Source organism: Chelon labrosus, assembly GCF_963514085.1.
Source record: "Chelon labrosus genome assembly, chromosome: 12".
NCBI lineage: Eukaryota > Metazoa > Chordata > Actinopteri > Mugiliformes > Mugilidae > Chelon > Chelon labrosus.
The window spans coordinates 14,888,189-14,908,888 of NC_140345.1; the positions used below are offsets into that span (position 1 = coordinate 14,888,189).

Sequence of the window (20,700 nt, forward strand, 5' to 3'; positions counted from 1 at the left end):
TGCAGGGGAGCTAATTGAGTTTGGACCCTGCTGGCATACAGCAAGTGCACTGGAAACATTTACCCAACATTAAGCCCCAATTAGGCTTTTCAGGATGGGAAACTTGTTGCTGGATGTTGGGAAGTGACGATGCTGATGCTAGCGAGGAGAGGAGACTGACAAGTGTAGTTTCTCTCCAGCGAGTAGAATATGCGCACTGATAGATATGATTATTTCTAATGAACCGGCGAACGTCCCGTGGACTTTTCCACTTTGTTCGCTCCCTCATTTAGTGGCTGTCCTAAGCTGGAAGTCTGAGAGTCTGAGTGTGCTTGTGTGTGTGTAGGGCTCCCGTGTGCGCATGCTCTCCCTCAGCTCAGAGGAGCAGCTAATGCAGTTATATAACAGTCAGTGCAGCCGGAGTCTGCTGTGAGCCAAATGCCAGGCCAGTCTGGTTACATAAGCCCGTCAGAGTCATATTGTAGCAGCACGGAGCGCTCGCACCACAGCATGTCCCTGCTCTCCTTTCACCGTCTCCGTCTCTCACTTCCTCCCACTGTCTTTGCTCGTCTACCCTCTCCTCTGTTTTTTTTTTTTTCCTGCACCTCTCCTCACCCCCCTCGCCTCCCCTCCCCTCCCCTCCCCTCCCCTCACACTTTTCCTTTCCTTTTCTTTTTGTCTTTGCTGCAACACAGAGAACAAAGTGTTGGGATGCAGATGCACAAACAGCTCTGAAAATGTGAGACACAAAAAGAGCAGAGCTAACTGTACGCCGTACACATGCGGAGGGGAAGAAATGAGACTTGTGTTCTGCAACGCTTTCTCCCCTACTGCACGCTACGACATGTATAATTCAGTTGTCGGATGTCTTGCTGTCTACATGTTTTTTTTTTTTTTGTGAATAGTCCTCCATGGATTGTCTGTACATTATGAGATAGAGAGAGTCGCTGGGTGACGATGAGGTGGGCTGCCAGCCACCGCCACCACCTGTGTGCTTGGATGTCCACTGGCCTCTGGAGCGCCATTTGATCCCCAGGGTGCCACCAAAGCACGCAGCCGTCAGGACTGCCTCTCCAAAGTGACCTTTTTCCACACTGGACCCTCACCACACCCTCACGTGTCAGGAGGTCAGACAGACGGGTCCATCATACCAGCAGCAGGAAATTCACTCAGAGAAGTGACATGCGGGCCGAGAGCATTTGCAAAGCCGCTACGTGAACCTTTAACACCTCACACAGTCATCCAGGAGAAGTTAATGTGTTATTGGCCTCAGATTCTGACCTTTACTTTCTCTCTTGTGCGAGATGTCAGAACAACTTTAGTTTGACCCTTCAGGAGCAAAGCGATGTCAAAGAAGCTGCTGCTGCTGAATCAATAAGAAATTTGATCAGGAATCAATGACAAGTCCAATTAGTCTCCAAAACTCATGTTGCATGATGGCTAATTAGAATTAATACTATTAACCAGGAACTGCTCCTTTCAACCAATGACCTTCTCCGGCACCTCATGTTTAATTCATGAGGTGGGCTCTTCGCGCCAGCCCACTGGTGGAGGCTGACAGGAGGGGCGGCGCCCACCGGACCTGCCGCGCGGGGTGGTGCGGAGCCGCGGAGTGTGTTTTGCGTATAGGGCGAGATGTTGTTTTGTTGTGGCGATCAGCTGAATGTGGCATCGCTGTCCGGTCTGACACAACGGTGGGAAGCGCAGCGAGCCCCTCCGGCTCCCCCTGCACAGAAACGCGGGCGCAGAGCGGCTGTATCCAGCGCATCTCGATCCAGGAAATGCGGACTTGTGGCCCTTTCGCTTCGGGATAAATGGCTGCAGCGCACGCACCGTAGCAACCTGGTAAATATTAACCGTGATGTTAATGTTTGTGACTTAGTTTCGGTTGTGTTGCGAGGGCTGTCAGAGAGAGAGAGAGAGAGAGAGAGACAGAGAGAGAGAGGAGTGACACGCGGTGTGAAGTTCAGAGCAGATCCCACCCGCTATTTGCACAGCGAGAGTGTGTCACGGAGTAAGTACGCGTTGTGATGATGAATTAAAAGATGTGTTGCATGTAGTCACTTCAGTCGGGCGGTTTTTCGGAGCCACCGTCGCGCTCCAAAACTACCGGAGGTGCGCACGGCGCCGTGAGCCGAAGTAGCGGCGGAGGCGCTGCACATACACAGCTGACAGCATATGCTTCATCATGCACCCTCGTTCACCTCGTTTGTCCTTAATAACAAACCGGCCGAGGGGAGCAACAGTGGGGTCTGGCGCACACTCGGGCGCACGCTGCGTTCACCGTCCAGCCTGTGAAGTTATTTTGTGACGGGGCTACACCTACACTTGCCTGATTTTTTTTTTTTTTAGAGGATGACATCATTCTTTTGTACTCACTTGTTATATGATAGATGGGCAGAGTTGACCAGAACAGGTTTATTTTGGCTGCTGCTCTGTTTGTTTCAAGCTTAGACCCTCTGTTATTTAGCTATACTGAAAGGTTACACAGGGTTCACCAAAATATTCTAACCCTAACCCTTAAAAACTATGTGATCGCAGGAAATAACATGTACTTATCTCTTTATCTATTTATTGCTCCTTGCATCTCCAAGGCTACTATTTTAAGGAGTGAAATAAGGTTATTTCTTGACATGTGTCTGCCAAAAGGAGAGATTCAGTGCCTTGTCAATGCAACTCCACAGTCAAAACACACACAAAAACCAAACGGTAATGCTGCAGTGTCCTTCCCTAGCTCCGGATCCGTACTCTAACTTCCAGCACAAAAAAAAAAAAAAAAAAAATACAGCGAGGTGTCAGACCGTGGCGGTGGAGGGGAATAAATGGAGAGAGGCCAATATGCAATTATTTCTTATTGAATCAGCACAAAGTGGCAGCCTCACAGTGCTCCACTCTGGCCTGGATCAAGACCACTTGTGGTCCTGGCTGAGGAAAGGCGCTAGCTCAGCAGGCGCCCAAGGAGAGCGCCGCTCCGTTTTTCTTTGCAAATTTCCCAGATTGTTTGACATCTCGGCGCATTTGATCGCCGAAACGCACCTTGGAGGCTGCGGCTATATATAGTTTTTAGCATGGGAAGTGGCATAACAGCTCGAGAGTCCGGCGGACTTTGATGTTTTTTATACCATTGTAACTTGGCTGAAATGTTAGAGGGCGGCTTGTTAAGAATAATTGCTATGTTTCAAAGCTGGAAGTGAATGTGCCGTATAACTGTGGAACCTGTTTTTATACCAGTCAACACCTCGGCAGTGCCAGTTCATTACAGAAAGCTCTGGTATCCAGTATCTTGGCACTTGCGCAATGAGTTTTCTCAGGTACAATAGCGACTCCAACTCTATCAGTGATTACTGAAGATTACAGTCAGTCACTAAGGTCAGGGCGAGTTTGAGTGTACCTGTATCACACCCTGGCACATAGAGTGTGTGTCATACAGCGTCAGCAATATTTTGTCAATCAACACACCACCTCTCACTGTATCTCTTCTTACACCTATACGCATATTCAGTCACCTGGAATGCCCTCTCTGGTTTCTCAGCTCTCGCTCTGAGTCAGCCTTGCAGGTGGCAGCGTGTCGATGTAAATGCATGAAATGCCACTGGCACAGAGGGGGTCGTGTGAAGTTCCTGCTCAGACCTCCAGACATAACTCCCACATGTAACAGGGTCTGATAACGCTGCAGCAAAGAATCCAGGGATCATCTGTAGTTCTCCTGCAGCAAGAGCGCCGGTTTAATCTCAAGTTCGCGCGGATGCTGTGACGCCTTCAGAATAAGTGCCGCTGTTAGTTGACAGTCTGTTACGCCTCAAGCACGACTGTTGGCCTGACAGATTACACACAGTTTTAAATGGCATGCATGAGCATGTTTGATTTTTTTGTTTTCTTTGGGGGAGGGTTTGGAAGAAGGATGCCACTGTTATCAGGCTCTTACAAGAAAGCACAAACACACAGCGGCACACACGCCCCGGCTGTAAAATCCTGGTGGCTGGTGGACACAACCTTTTCATCTCCCTGCTGCTGGTCATTAATCCTGTTCTCTGAAGCACCGGAGAAGAATAGACCCACTGTAGTGCCGGGAGACCGGAGTGAACCAGGAACAAGACTTTGGATACACACAAACACGCGCAGAGCAAAATGGAGGCCAGGAGTGGCACTCGGGCAACTTCACCAATGCCCCACTGGCCTAATAATTTTATCACAGACATTTAGTTGCATTCTAATGTGTTTTGAAATGTCCTTTTTTCTTTTTTTAATAGAGAAACATTTAGTGTCCTTTACTTTAGTCAGTGGTTAAGCTTTTGTATCATTTGGGTCAGTGTGTGTGTGTGTTTGTTGAGGGTACAGTTGTCAGTCAGTGTCTGGCTTTCTGCTCAGCCTCTTGCCCAGGCCAGTGTGTTGGCTGTCCCTTCAAATGGAGATAGAGTTTCCTCCTGTTTGCCAGGAAGCGGCGTCTGTACAGTATGTGTGTGAGCGTGGCTGCTGCCTGGCCCGCTCCCACGTGCTCTCTCCCGGGCCATGTAATGGTAAATGTAGGCTACGATGCACATGCACAGGCTTTGCAAGAGCACGCCTCATTTGGCAACGGATAGCGGCGTGGAAATCTTTGAGACTGCCACTTTAAACCGCAATTTATTAAAATAGTAGAGGGGTTACTCATTCAAACACTCCCTTCGTAAGAGTTAATCATTACCTGCTTGGATGCAGTTGTTAGCCAAGTGGAATGTCTTCTGTTTGTAATGGCAATCCTCCCTCGAAATAGGCCACAAGTTTATTACATCACAACAACTTTTCTTCTGGCCGTGTGATATGCTATTCCTACTAAATTTGTATTTGCCATTGTCCCCTTCTGTTTATGTTATAATCCGCCTGTTTTCTCCTTATATCAACACTGTGGGCATTTTTGTGTTCACTTTCCACAGTGGCCCGCGTTGTGCAACAGTTATTGTTGTAGCGCGATTGTAAGCTTCTGTGCTGCACACCACAGGTATGTCTGGAAGGGGCTCGGTCGGGACATCTCTGGTGATTTTTGTGTAACGCCCGGGAGTGGCTGATGACTGATTGAACAATGCAATAAGATGCGCAGTGCAGTGGTGGCTTTTTGATTTGTGGATTTTACGATTTTAATAAAAGGATTGAACCTCCGACTTTTTTGGAGGTCGGGCGCAGCGGAGCTCTGTGCCGTCTCGGAAGAGCATAGATGCGTTCCTAGTGCGCGTATTGATCGATGACGCCCGGAGAGGTTTTATATTTCACGGACAGATATCTCTACCCCTTCCCAAGATGCCCCTTTTGACCACACCCCTCTGCACATAGTGCTTCTGCACAGATTACAATCTCCAGATGCCTGTTCACCACGCTAATCTCTGTTCATTAACTGACACCTGCAAAAATAACTGGCGTTTGCGGCGGCTTTAACGCCTGCAAAATCCTGTTGCTGTTTCCTGCATGAAGCTCTGTCTTATGTCCCAGTCCCATGACGTGGTGTAATACTTATCAACTTTTCTCATGATATATGTCTTTATAGTGGCCTTTCCCTCGCCTCTCCTTTGTCTCACTGCGTGAGGCGTCCCTGTAGTAACTGCAAGTGAGGATTGGAGGGGATTTCTGCTCTATGGGAGGGTAAGAGGGCTTTGAGGGAAAATCCTTCCAACCCTGCCGCGGATCTTCCAAGCAAATCAAGGCAGCGGGCGACGCTCCAGCACAATCCTCTCTTGCCATGTCACTGTCACTGAAGCGAAGAGGTTGAACTAACCCCCAGACCCCCTCCTTTAGCTGTACGCTTTAAAAAGCCCTGTGAAATCCCGCGGAGCAGCCTTCAGTCGGATCCCGATTTGTTTTGTCTGTCTCACGTTGCTGTCAGTCTGCCGTGTGCCATGTTCAGCCTTGAGGAACACTCTCTTTACCTGGCGTGCCTTTGTGCTATGAAGTGTGGTGGCTTGCAGGGAGCTCTGGGGCTTGCTCCTTTTAATGTTCTGGGCAATACCCCCCCCCAGGAAATCATTGCTACCATTAAATATGGCGGTGTATGAAAAGTAAAAATGTTCGTATATGTGCTGTGGGTTGCACACGTGCAGATTAGTTGTTTACCACGGAGTCCCTGTAGGCAAGCTGTGCCCTAACATTGTCAGGTAAGGTCATATAAAGACTGCCTCATTTTAGATGCTGTTAATTATGCAGGAGTGTGGTCGACTGCCATCAGCTGGGAAGGTCATTTGCTCCTCATTCCATTTAAGGGCGCAAAACTCCACATGCGTCAACGCAGAACTGTTCATTTCTGTTGTGGTTGTTGTGATGCTCCCAACGCTGCGCTGACATCCTGTCTGAGGTCAAAGCTACCTCTAAAAGGCTTCAGGTTTTTGTCGTACTCCTCCGTTTGATGCAAAGGAAGGCATGTTCACACAAGATGTGTTTGTGTACCCTCTCTGCTCGTTTATATATATAGATTCTGCAACTGTTTATATGTACAATATTTTTGCTGATGCCTACATATTGCGGTCCCTAAGTGAGGGCGTCTGTTTCACTTAATTGAAGGTCAATATTTGCATGAGCATTCCTACAGACAACTTTCCTAGCTTAGTCAGAGACACTTAGACAGAAGACAGGCTGCCACTGTGCTTCTATAAAGCCAGAGGGCCTGTCATATTCTGGTCAACCACTGCCAGACCTGTCACTACATTTGTGCTGTGCCAAAGTAAGAGAAAGGTTTTTCATTGATGGCAATAATTGCAAGAAGAAAAAAAAAAACCTTCATGTTTGTTTGAATTTGCTAAACCGGCCTGTTAGCTAATTATCTAGGGAAGAACTAAACTTTGCAAATCTCAGCAGTTTTGTTGCTAAGTATTTCTGGAGAATGCTTTTGAGAAACATTTTGCACAATATTGTTATAGAGAGCAGGAAAACATTACTGGATGGGGGAAAAGACAGGAAGCAGAATGCACATTTAGGTGAAACGATTGGCCAATCCTTTGGCAACTAATCGGAAACTTGCTTTGTCATTTCAGTCTTTTCATGTACATGTTTAAATTAAGGTATCATTATTGTGAATATCCAGTCTGGTAATTAATTTTGGTACCCGTTAACAGAGAGCCGACAACAGCTTCTTCCTGACAGTGCGGAATTTTACGGCTTTACTTAATTTTCTAACTTTTACATAAACATCGGAACTATGCGTTAAAGAGGGTCTGCATCAGCAACAGGTTGCGGTTTGAAAATGAGAAGAAAACAAACAAACACAAACAATTCACCCATCTCTCATCTTTACACAAAAAACACAGTTTTTCTGTTAACAATGAAGTAACACAGGAGTTATTAGCGTCATTACAAGTGGGCTCACATTTGGTTTTGCCAAACTAAGCGGGAGCTAATCTGGCTTGTTTGCAGCCTCATTGTCTGACTGCTCTTGTTTGTTGCCACATTGGACTTATTTTTAGGGAACAGAACAGTGTGGTGTTGGTGTCCGTAAAAACTAAGGGATGTGGCAAAAAAAAAATTGTTTTTTCACTCCCACTGTACCACTTCAGTGTTAATCTAACCTTATGTTTAGTTGGTTCTGGGTTCAGAAGGACTATCTGAAAAGCCTAATAATCCCTAATGGGACAAGTTCATCCACCGGCTTTGGAGTCAGACAAAAGGCATCCCAGTAGGTGAATCATCTCTACAATGAGCTGCAGCCTTAGTGAAGTAATCCCATGTCGAATTTGTCACACTGTCAGGGTGGATTAACAGCCAGAGATGAATGGTCAGGTGATTGTGCGGAATCCCTCTGTTAGAGGAAGTGTGGCTGCAAGATGGATAAAATGCTATCTTTACCCATATTGCTGCTCTTATTTCAGAGATCACAGGGTATTTTTCAGTGTCATTTGCACACACACGCACACACACACACAATATCATAGGCATGTGTCCTCTGGAAACTTCTGCGCCCTGGGAGGGGATCCTCCCTCTCTGCCGCCTTCTGCCAGAGCAAAACCCCAGAGCTGCTGACACGGGCTCACCCAGCGTAATTGAGAAAATAAACAGATGATGGAAAAAAAAAAAAAAAAAAAGCGTGCGCCGCTCATCACAGGGCTGCATGTTTATCCTCTGCTGCTGGATGCTAGAGCCGAGGTTGTCATCAGCCTTTCGGGGAGCGAAGATGGATTGGATGGTGTGGATTGTGGGCGAAGTTGTGGAAAAAAAGGCAGAACGAGGGTAAATAGTCGAGGCTAACGCGTGAAAATCCTGCACATTAAATCTATTCATCCTTCTAGCCGCGCCGCGCACCCTCTCATCCAGTGCAGCGTGGAAGGATTTGCAGCATGTTTCTGCACATATTCAGCTGGAGGCACATAACACTAAAATTAAATTAAGTGGGTATTATAAATCATGTTATAATTAAGGATTTGCAGCCATAACAAAGGCAGACAACTGCAAAAGACACGGGAGCATATGTTATGGGGGGGGAAGACAGAGAATGCTGTAGGAAGCTTTTCCTCTGTCTGAGGGGTTACAGTGGTTTTTATTATGTAATCCCGCTGTCCTCTACAACCTAAGGCAGTCAGCAGTCCCAGTATTTGCACCCAGGTAGTCCTCCACCTCCTCCCTTTTCTCCAGCTTTGCACTGTCAGCACAGCGCTAGGGAGCAACCCCAGCTTAGTCACTGCAGACTTTGATTTTTCATCAACACTCTGCAACTCTAATATGCTTAATGGCACTACTCTCATACTCCGAGGACCCATCTCCTGCCCCAGTGTCAGCTGATTGACGCTGACGGTGAAGGGGATGGAAGACGAGGAGGAGGAGGCGGAGGAGGAAGACGAGGAGGAGGAGGGGTGGACACATGGTGCTCCTAGTGCAACTCTGGCCCAGGGCTGGATGCCATATTTCACTTCTGACACCCGTACCCATAGGGAGACCAGGAAATGCAGGGCTGGTAGCATGTGACCAACTGAAGAGACAGAGGGTACGGCTTCCCCCCCGCCTTATTTTCTCCTTGTTCTCCAGAAGCCTTTCTGTCTCAAGAGCCTCCAAGCCGTAGTACTATGCGGGCAGCTCCCTTGGAGGCTGATTGGGATTCTTTGTGAGTACAGTGGTTAGAGTAGGGTGTCCATTACGGTGGGAGTGCCTAAATTAGGCAGAAGAGGGAGAAACCCTAGTGAGAGTTTTGGAGAGGGCGGACGGGGGTTGGAGGGTGTAGGCTGGAGAAAATCAATTTGTCTCTGAGCATAAGAGAGTGACACACACACAAACACGTTATTGCAAAAAAAAAAGATGGCCTGTGTGCCAGTGCATGATTTCAAAATTGGCTGTATGACAAGCCGTGTAACAAGAGTGTAAATCTTGAGTTAAGTTCTTGAGCTGGTAGATTTTCTTTTGTCAGTGCGAAAGTATAATCTTTCTTTGTCAGCCCATGAGATGGATGGTCTCTCTGGTCTTGTGAGAGTGAGCTGTCCCCGTTGCTAGGCCAGCAACAGTCTTTGTTTCATTGGTCGTAGTTGTGTGTTTTTTTATGCTTGGATGATTGTTTGTTTTGTTATCAGCATTGCAGAAATACGATCGCAGTCATAGGGTGAATGTTGTTGTGTCTTCTCAACTTTTTCCCTGAACATTTTCTTCTTTTGTTGCTTAGAAAGCACCACGGCAAAACTCAGAACTGGCTTCTCGCTTCGTAGAGAGAATCGGTGTTTCGACCCATCAATCTCAGAAATGCACTGTTTATTGCTTTTCTGTGTAACTGCAGTGTTATGAGATTATCCTCAGAGCAGTTTTTCACCGCGAACAGTGTGTTACATTGTATTCCTCCTCTCATTTACCAAGTCTTTACTACGCTGCGTATCATCCAACAAGTCTGTGCAATGATGAGATCCCTCCAAAGCTAGTTTAGTCCTTTTATCTCATGGTGGTGTTTGTCTCATGCTCTCGCTAATGTCAATAAATCTTAGCCATGCCGAGGAGTGACTCGACGGATCAGCTGGCTGTTCAAGGATCAATTTGACCCAGACTGAAATATCTCTATGGGATGGACAGCCTGTTAAATTGTGGTCCCTCAAGTAATGAATAGTATCAGCAATCACCTTGTGCCTCCAAATAAGGTGGCCAGTTTTGCTTTTTGGTCAAAACTGGTACATATGTCCTGAAGGCTACATTATAAAAAAAAAAACACGTCGATTTCGAGATAACTTGTTGATTTTTTCCTCTAGTGCCATCATCGGGTTAAATATCAGTTTGTCAGACATTTTGGATTATGACCTAATATTTGCAAAACGAATGACATCTTCATCAACATATATGGGCTATAGTCTACTTTGTGTCTGTGCTAATATTTAAACTTCTGCATTTATGTTGAGTTTAATAGGTGTCTAAATATGTGCTAGCGATAGGAGACAGACCCTTAGGACAGATTTTTATAGATCTACTGTATTTATTATGAGGAAGCTAACAGAACTTAGCATAGCTAGCCTGAAGTTCTAAACTTTTAAATATCCGTGTTAAAGCCAAAGTGTTTTTTTAAAAAAATAGGCCACCTCTCGTCTGGCATCCCTCTGGAATCCAGTTGTTTTTGCTTCAACACTGAAATATGAAAATGTAAAAAACTATTACAGTGAGCATGTTAGCATTGTCACTGTGAGCATGCTAGCATTCTTACGTTAGCATTTGGCTCGTATAACCACTCCACTCCGCCTACAGCTTCACAGAGCTGCTAGCCTGGCTGTAGCAGACTATTAACGTTAAAGTATTATTTCTGTAACTCGTTACGTAGTCTATGAATTTGACCAAATACTGAAACCATAACGCCTATTAACTTTGTGTGTTTGAAAAGGCCTACTGCTACTATTGTAGCTGCTCAACACTAGTGATTTTATTATATAGTATCAGCACACATGTATTGAGTTCATCAAATTCAACAAACCCTTTCTTTAGACTAGTCCCTCAAACACCCACTGATATTTACCAGACCACAATAAGCAAAATGAAAACAGTGCATGTAACGTATAATGTGGTTTTGCTTGTTGCAGTGGTTTGTGTTTTGGGTACTGGTGTGAAAATATACATCTGCACACAGTACATCTGCAGTATGGCTGTCTGTAACCAAATTTGAGAACACTGTTTTAACTTTGATGGTATGCACCGTTTGTGTTTTTGTAGTCAGACTGCTTCAGTAATGAAAGTTATCCAACTCGCAAGTCGCCATATTAGATTTTCTGTCTTTAGATTAGATTTTCCTGCTCGGTTTAGCGGCTCACTGGAGGGCTCGTGTTGCCATTTGTTTGAATTTTGTGGATTCAGGCTTATGACTTCTTTTTTCTGCTTTTTTGCATGGTCTGTAAACAAGATTCGGTTGTCGGCCCATCAGTTTTAGATTTTTCCTTCTGTATTTTGTCACATCTTCACTGCTGGCAATTGTAGTTTGACATGTGTGATGGGTTGTATTTTGGGGGTAGCATTGGTTGTGAACAGGAAAATCTTTTTCTACACTGTTTAGCTTCAAGATATTTCCACCATTGATTAAAAACACTACTCAGCTTTCAGGAATGTCCAGATAGGGACTTTCGAACATTTTGCACGCAGCCGTTCCCTAAGAAATAGCTCTTGGGTACTTCTCGAATATATTGCGGAGATCTGGGAAAGCTGGATTGACATCAGCTTCATTTCTCCTCGTCAAGATGAAACCAACTTACTAAACTAATCAGAATCTGATGCTGACCGCAACAAAGGCACAGCCGGCCAGCTTGTGAACCGCACTCATTTGGGTTTCCATCTTTGGTCAGATTTCTAGGACATGTGTAAACGTTAGAGGCTTGTGGATTATACCGGTTTTAGAACGTATAGTCAGACTTTATATACTGTGTTTAATTATGAAAGGAATACACAGTAGATGAATTCCATGCCTAAAGAAATCACTCAAGTGTCTGTTTTTGCCCTTTTCCACGTTCTTCTACCTCTAAATATTATTACTTGGGTAAACATCAGTGTGGTTTCAGACCACTCCTGTTTACTGTTACATTAGCAAAGCAAAAATCAGGCACTATGTTTAAATAGTAGAGTCTGACTCAAGAGGCCGTACAAAAATTCACATCACACAGTATGCTTGTACTAACTTCAGAAACAGCTCAGACTCATATCTGTGGCACATCTCTGTGATACATGCAAATACTTGTCCACAAAGAAATAAAAACATCCAAGTTTGCTGACACACGTTACATGAAAGTCCGTATTAGTGCAACGCTGTACGTACTGTATAATCTGGCATCTTTTCAAGTTTAGTTTGTTTTTATTTACACTGAGATATAGAGCAGATAATATTGCTTTCATATCGGCCCGTTACACAGAAGACTACAGTACGCAGCCCGCTAGCTTAGCATAGCATAAAAACCTGAAACAGATAGCCCAGCTTTGTCCAGTACAGTAAGAAAAATATAATATGTTAAGTCGCGTCATATTACACCACATTACTACACTTTCTTTGTTTGCTTCTCATTTAACGTTGTATTGTCTTGATCAAGGACTACCTACTCCCGACCTTAGCCCTAAACCTAACCTTCTCATAATTAATGTCATGCAAAAATATTAAAATGCGGAACTAGACGCGACAAGCGGACTGTGCTTGAATTGCTATTTATGCATAATCCTCTAATATCACATTAGTTAAATGGTGAGCTTGCTTGAATGCAAGCGGTACTGACTGAGCAGTTTCCTTGTTTATTTCTTGCTAAGCTAATTGACTGCTAGCTATAGCCTTAGATTTAGTGTAACAAAATATGAGCTTGATGTTGTTTTGTCATCTAACCCTCTGCCATAAGGTGAATAAATACATCTTTGTTCAAGGAAGAAGACAAATATTCACTTATTACACTGAGCTCCACCTCTCAGTTATTATTAGTTATACTTCACTGGGTTCTGCGTGCCGACTTTCCTATCACGCAGTGATCATCGAGGCCATTTACAATACCTGACTTGCTTATTATTGCAGTCTACAGAGTGTGCTGCCTCTCAGCTTCTTCCCGCTGCCTCCGGTGTCAAGGCCTTGTCCTTGGCACTCTGGAGGAGTCTCCGACTGGTTGCTATTTATAGATTTCATCTCTATACGTCTACTGTATGGGACTGGAAAAACCCCTGCTCGCATCTCAACCTGTGTCTAACCTTGTGCAAAGATATTGATGGATATTACTTTGAATTGTTGTGCATTAGATGTTAGAGGTGTGCAGCATGTCAGGTGACAGTATCAACTTTATCAAGTGGCTCATTCAGTTATAAAACAATGATTTACACTGATCAGGCATAACATTATGACCTAATGTTGTGCCTCCAAAACAGTGGTAACTCATCAGAGAATGGACATGAGTCTTCTGAGGGTGTCCTGTGGTGTCTGGTAATAGAATGTTGTTAGTGGGGTTGAGGGGAGGGGCCTCTGTGGATGCAGTGCATCCCACAGATACTTGATCAGGCTGGCATCTAACGAATTTGGAGGCCAGGTCAACACCTTGTGCTGTTTTTCATGTTTTTTGAGTTCTTCCTAAACTGTTTTTGTGTGTGTGCCTGTGTCAGGCTGCATACTGCTGGGGATGGCTGCTGCCATCAAGGAGTGTCATTGCTATGGGGTGGGGGTGCCTGGTCTGGTTTAAGTGGGTGGTACATGTCTAAATAACATCCACACAAATGCCACGTCCAAAGGTTTCCCAGCAGAACATTGTATTGTCACAAGACGGTCAATGTTATTTGCTTCTCCAGTCAGTGGTCATAATGTTGTGGCTGATCCGTGTATTTCCACATTAATTGAAAATGAAATTTATTTAAGTGTCATATTTGGCTCACAGGTAGCTGGTAGGCGCTTGTATGAGTCTGTGATGAGATGAGGTCACCACTGGTTACCATAATATTGAATTCATCTTGTTTCAAGTGTGCATTTCATTGACTATTTTGCAGCCAGTTCAAACAGGCACCATCACATCAGAGCTGATATATTACCCAATGCTGAGATGAGCAAACCACATACCTGAAAGCCCTCACAGTAAACACTCCCAATGGGGAAACATTCTCACAGGTAACATAATGATCCAGTGTGTATTGACACAGAGAATCCAGGGAAGCTTGGCTTAGGGCATGTTCAGAGACAGTGATTCAACCTGTATTGGGTGACAAATCATCCGTACATAACCAGGCAAGCGCTAACAGGAAATCAATGTATCCAGCCACCTATCCCACATCAATACAGTGTCTCACTTGCTCTCCTCAAGCCTGCTCGTCTCGCTGTCTTTCTCTCCTTCTGGCTCTTTCTCTCTGTTTTCTCGCCCTGTCTCTGCAGCGTGCTTCTTTGAAAGCACACGGCAGACAGCATCTCTATTTTAAGGACATCTTTGTTTCTACGCTTTGCATTCATGGTGATCGGGCTCACAGGCAGGAGGGTGCAGCTCGGAAGACTAGCGGGATGGTGGGAGAGGAGGGTGATAAGGTGGCGAGGTGGCGAGGTGGCGAGTTGGCTTTTGGCGTCAGATTTCCCCTGAACCAGATCTTCATGAGGCGATGACAGCTGGAGGAATGCGCCGCTAATTCCCCTTACGCGTGTCACGTGACCTTTGGTGCTCGATTACCTTCCAGAGAAATTTGAACGGTTTGGGTGGTCAGGGGAGACGAAAGTATACATCTAGTACAAATGTGTCATATATATACAATTTTTAATTTTTTTTTATCACAATCAGGAGCAGTGTGTATTTGCAGTTATAGGGAGTTGTTACTACACCCTGGAAGCAGACGGCGTAGTTGTGTGTGGCCTTCCCTCGTGGCCAGACTAGTCTGTAACTTCCAGCAACAATGAGTACAGCCAGAGACACATTTCTGTCTGTCTTCTAACGCAAAGTGGGGCGGTCTGTTTGCCGTAAATCGCACCGTGTTTGACTTACAGCACAGATGCATTGAGGTCTTGCGTAATCTTGACCTCCACTTAAAGCACCTCCATATTTCCGTGTTGTAATAAACTTCAGTTCTTGGTGAAGAAATTGGACACGGATGCATGTTTTGCTTGTCGTCTGCAGCGTGTTACTAAGTGCCGCGCGATCGCTGGCACTCATCTCGACGTCTTAATCCTTCTGAGCCTTGTGTTTACAGTACAGTAAGGCTGTTGCTTTAGCCCTCCGCCGTTGACAAGTTTTACCGTAAAGATGAGATAAGTGCGGTGAAAGCGGCGTGATGACTTAACATTTTTCGTCTCATTAAATCTGCAATCCGTCTTGCATTTTCTGCAGGCATTGCCCAACGGCGCTGAATCTGATTTAAATACTAGAGAAAAAATCACAAGCCTTCCAAACAGATAATTATGTCAAGATGAACTCATCAGTTCCTCATTTTATGTTTAGCCGTCCTGGATTTAAACGTAAAATAGCTTTTATATGACACTGGAAAACTTGGAAAACATTGTTTTAAGTCATTTTTATTTCAGAGTGAAGCTTGTTAGGAGGTTGGTTTACCCAAGTAGTAATAAAACACATTCACATCAAAGGCTGAAAGCAAAGTTTTAGTTTTTTTTTCTCAGATTTTGTGATATCTGTTTAATCTGTTTTCAGTGCAGAAATCCCCGAAAGGCCTACACACGCATTGTATTCATTCTTGAGCATTAAAAAAGGCTTTCATCGTTCACCTCTGTTGTTTTTAGATGGTGACTTGATGCCAACATTTCAAAATCAGGACCAATCAGGCCAAAACTGTCTAGAAAAAAAACGATATATTCAGAAGCAACCAAAAATGTTAAATTATTTCTTATTATTTGTTTCCACTGATTGTTTTAGTGAAACACATGAGCCTGCAGTGTACACATGCAGTAAACGGTGCACTTTAAGGCTGTCATGCCTTCGTTTATTCTGCCGATTCAGCATTTCACAACTCTACGCGAGCGCACGCAGATTTGCAGAGCCGCCGTTTGACGTTTCGTCATGATTGCTGTGCGTGATTGATGAGCTGTCTCATTCGGCCCTGGAGCTGCAGTCTCGAGATACAGACGCTGAACTCCGCGCACGCATTTGATGGCCTTTAAAAATGATGGTCTCAGACGGCGGATGGCGTGGCCACCGTAGTTCGCCGAAGACATGAAGTGAACATGTGAAAGAGACTTGTCTCTCCGTGTCTCTTGCCTTTCCCCCACGCACTCGCGCAGGCTGTTTGTCTCCTCTGTCTTGTTATTCTCTGTCTCACACATTTTCCTTCCCTGACACACACTCAGAGAAACACACACATAAACAGACGGGTTATGGCACATGGCGTTTGTATATAAGTGAATTGTGCTCGAGCGCCGGCTGACGAGGCGTTGATGCGTCAGTAGAGTCTCTGTTGACAAGCAACTAATGCAGTGTGGCACCGAGCAGAATGGGCAGCGGGGGCTCGCGGCCGAGGAGGGAGAGTAAACTGTAAACCGACACTTAGGCTGAATGGAGTTGTTTGTCACTGTGGGTAGCAATTACTCGGACTGGCCCGGCTTTGAGTAAACTCCCTGATCAGAAGAAAGCCCCTCTGCCAAGCCGGCGCAGGAAGGCCGGGACGGAGGCCGTGCTGATAAGTTCTGCGGCCTGGTCCTCATGTTTGAACACACTCAGGCTGAGCTCCCACCTGTTGACTCTTTACCTCGCGCGTGTGTGTTTTGTTTGTGCAGCGAAGGCACCAGCAGCTCCAGCTTAACAGCGTGAATTCACTTGGTAACAGGTTTCTGAGATGGGCAGATAAGGCGCGATTTCGGGTCTTGCACAGGGCCAGCAGTGATACTAGGCTGTACCTGCTGCAGCTTCACACAGGATGTAGTACAGCAGCTGCAAAAAGAGGAACTAGCGCAGGCTTTCCCATCACTGGGGAGTAATCCACTCGGGTGACTTCATAGAAAAATAGATAACTTCAGCAAAAACAAAAATAACTGCCCTAAAATGAAAAAATGACTTGCTGTGGGATTTCAAAAATACACACATTTACTAGCATGTAGAGGCACATTTCCAATTCAGTGGTATAGAAAAATACATTAGTAACACATTTTTATACGTGGACATTCTAAATGCGACCTGCCAGAAGAGGTTAAACTTCATTCATTTACATAATGAAAGGTAAATCATATTTTTAGGTTAATAATAATAAGTTAATTGAATGACTGTGTCCCCTGGTCATTCAATTAAGAAAGAAGAATGTCGCCTCATGACAGGTTCACCTCAAGCCCATTCTTCTCAGCTTGCACCGTGACTGAGAGAGCAAATATAAAGCAGCCGACTGTGAACAGCGGGTGCAGTAAGCTGCGTGGGAGAGTGTGCACTGTGATCTTGACATCCACGCATCAGTGAAACTTTGTGGGCACAGGGAGGACAGCTTTTGAAAATGTCAGTTCCTCTTTTCTATATTTATCCACTCCTGCCCCACCGTGTGCTTTGTCACTCTTTTACTTCATTTTGCACGGCGCTCGTGCTGCAGACAAAGTCTCTCGGACGCACACTTCTGTTATCTCATTATCTGGCGGCTGTGGCTCAGGTGGTAGAGCGTTGTCCGCTGATTGCAGGGTTTGCGGTTTGATCCTGCACATGATGTTGATGGCTGGTGATTACTAAAGAAAATTATATACAGTACGAGTGCAGAGCATTTAACATTACCTATGAGGCCACGGAGTTTGTTCATTGCCCTTGCTCCTAATGTAATTGTTTCATGTCAGGCAAAATCAAACTTATATTAACACTGTACAACTGTAATAGCTGGGTTAATACTATAGCATCACAAATTGCTAATGATATATTCCCCTCTATATGTGGTATCACTTACCAATGAGGGATTATAGCAAGGCCAGGCTTCTTTCCATAATCACTACCCGCAGCAACCCTGGAGACATGATTTCCTGGTAGCCCTCCTCATAATATAAAGTTTGCTCTGGTGCATAAGCGACAGTGGCGCTTGTTAATGCTTCAGCACCATGAAAAAGGAAAATATAACGAGTGTGTCGTGTGGCTAAAAGCGCCTGCAAAGAGGGAATCGTGCATTTCTGTGCGAGAAATGGTGAGGAATAGGCCGAGGGTGGCCAGTCTTTTGCAGCGGTTTGTAGGATCGGATATCACATCTGCTGAGGATACGTATCGATCGGCATTAACAAAAGACCGGCATGCTCAGCTCCATTAGCTGGCCGGTTGGTTGCATGTTGCTCTGCTCCTCCACGATGGTCCGGCCCTTTAGTTTTTTTTTTTTTTTTTTGTTGCTTCATTGGAATTATAAGTTTGTGCAAATGCACTTCTGGATCTTCACTGCTTTTGAATGCCAGTTAAAGCAGCTGTGGCTCAGTCGGTGGAAGAGGTTGGCCGCTAATTGAAGGGTGGGCGGTTCGATCCTAAGTCCCTCTGCATACTGAAGTGTCCTTGGGCAAGACGCTGAATCCGAAGTTCACCCTGATGACGAACGATCGAAAACAGTCGTCTAGAATGTCGCCACCAGTTGCCGTAGATATATTTTTTTTAATCAAGTTATTTAAGCCGTAATTTTATTTACCAATAGCATACACCAACAGTAACTTGAATCCCCAAATGAGCATTATTACGTAAAATTGTAGATGCATTGGTTTGTAAAAGAAGAAGGATGTGTGAAATAAAGAAACACGCTTCTGGCCCTTGTAGCGTGGATTTTAAAATCTGCGTTTTATTCTTAATATTTTTAATATTTACGCTACTTATTTTGGAAGTGAAATTTTACGCCCGTAGATGCTCTCCTTAAATGATTAAACACTTTCCCCTTCCAGCCGCCTACACCTTTCCCAGAATGGGGAGGCTGGGTCTGACAATATTTTTGAAACAGACACTCACTGACATCATACAGCTGCGGCTCCAAGATTTTAAGTTGTTTATTTTTTATTTTTTTTGTCCTGGCACTTAGCGTGCTAGCAACACTTTTAATGACCTCCCAGAGAGGCTAAAACTTTAAACAGCAGGCTTTTACCCGCTTTAAACCCGCCTGGATGCCACGTCCAAGCGACTACCCCAACCTTTAAACTTGTTGGAGACAAAACCTTTTTTTTTTTTGTGCATTTTTATTTTAGATTTTGCGCTATTTTAATTTATTTTATTGAATCAAGGGTTTAAAATATTTCACCAGGAACATAATTACACTGATTACACTGGAACAATGACCTCATCTGAACCAACCTCACTGTCTGTTCATTAACATTGTTTACTTGGTGCTCCGCACTCAAGACCACGAACAGATGTTTCACTTCTCATGGACTTTTATCAAAGAAAACAGCTGTGGTTACATTTCATGCCAAATATGGTGCATTTAAGTCTTTGAGTCTTAACTTTGAGTTGGAGGGCGAGGATAATGTTGAGTAATGACAAGATTAATCACATCCTGTTGCCAAAAGACCACCCTACCCATTTAGGCTAGGTATATTCTTTGTCCCCTGTGTTTTTTTTCTCTCCAAATAAATGCAGACAGGTAGAGCAACACTGAGCCACCGTGGTTTTTGTAAACTAGGTAGTCTCCCTCTTTAAGTGGATCTTGTTTCTGTCATAGTACCACAGTTGTATGGACAGAAGGGGGTCAGTTTACTGGCAGCCCACATGTCTGAAATAATCTGCCCTCAGAACAGAGACAGTCCTCTGTGAGTACTCCCATATTTGCCCGCTTTACTGCCTGTGTCTGCAGTTTATGGGGTGAAAGTCCAAAAATATGTCATCTGTATGGTTGTCTGTAAATGCGCAAACCACTCATTTGGTCTAAATTATAGTATGTGGCTGCCCTGAGACTGCGTGGAGTTTCTTGTAAAGCATGATGTTTGCATTTTAGGTGTTGCTTTTCTCTGCATTATGTTATATACTGTATGCTGGTGTGTGCATGAAATTGCCTCATGTGACCATACCACAGGGGAGCCCTTGTTTCCATTTACTGTAAATGAGAACAAGTTTGCATACTGTAAGTATGACACGCTTTGGACCAGTGGGTAACATATGGCAACCATTTATTATAGCATAATGAAAGCTTTCTTTCACACCTTCACATTCGTTGCACTTCCCGCTTTAACTTTGATCATAAAAGGATCATCTCGTCTGCTAATGCCCGCCTTGACTGTTGAGCTTAACACATCCACGCTTTCTCTCTACTTGCTAACCAGCGTCTTGGCAACTGTCCTGTCAATCAACGCCACAGTGGCAGTTTTGTTCCCGGGCCTCTGCCCTCCCCCCTACACCTTCCCGTCAGAACCCCTCAGTCTGAGGAACAGAGGACAAAGGGATGACGGATGGGTGAAGGTCCCTCACAGGGAAGTACAGTATAGAAGGTGTGTGCTGTAAAGGGTGACAATGAGCACATTCAGGCTGACACAATACAGTGCCTCGGCCTGCGGAGCCAGCAGCCTGTGAGAGTAGCTCAGCATCAGGCCGGCACAGCCCCCTCGCAGCAATCAGCCATCAGCCGCCCTGGGTCGGGGGTAATCACCAAGTCCCGAACAACACCGCTATTGACTGGGACCAAATAAAATAAGAGAGGAAACACAAAGCAAAGGAGAAAGAATGGGGCACATGTGGACAATCCAGGGGCAGCACATGTGGACGAGGTGATGGAAAGTGTGACACGTAGACAAGGTTGAAAAGAGAAACAAAAATGAAATATGGCAATTAGAGTCGGAGAGAGTCATCTTTTCCTTTTGACTCATCCCGTTATCTGGCTGTGAGCCCCATCAGGTCACCACGTGTTGCTGGCCTGTATGGATCCATGTTCCCTCTGCCTGCCTTCTGATCAGTAGCCCAGCCATCCGCT

At 45.0% G+C, this 20,700-nt stretch overlaps 1 protein-coding gene across 3 annotated transcripts in view; it reads left to right on the forward strand.

The window, feature by feature from the left end:
- The first annotated feature begins 1,588 nt into the window (after positions 1-1,588).
- The window catches only part of hivep3b (HIVEP zinc finger 3b), a 37,435-nt gene continuing 18,323 nt past the window's right edge, over positions 1,589-20,700 (forward strand). For all 3 annotated transcript variants that reach the window (XM_084556990.1, XM_084556992.1, XM_084556991.1), the window contains exon 1: positions 1,589-1,824. The gene's annotated coding sequence lies outside the window, so the exon portion shown is untranslated. The remainder of the gene's footprint in view (positions 1,825-20,700) is intronic.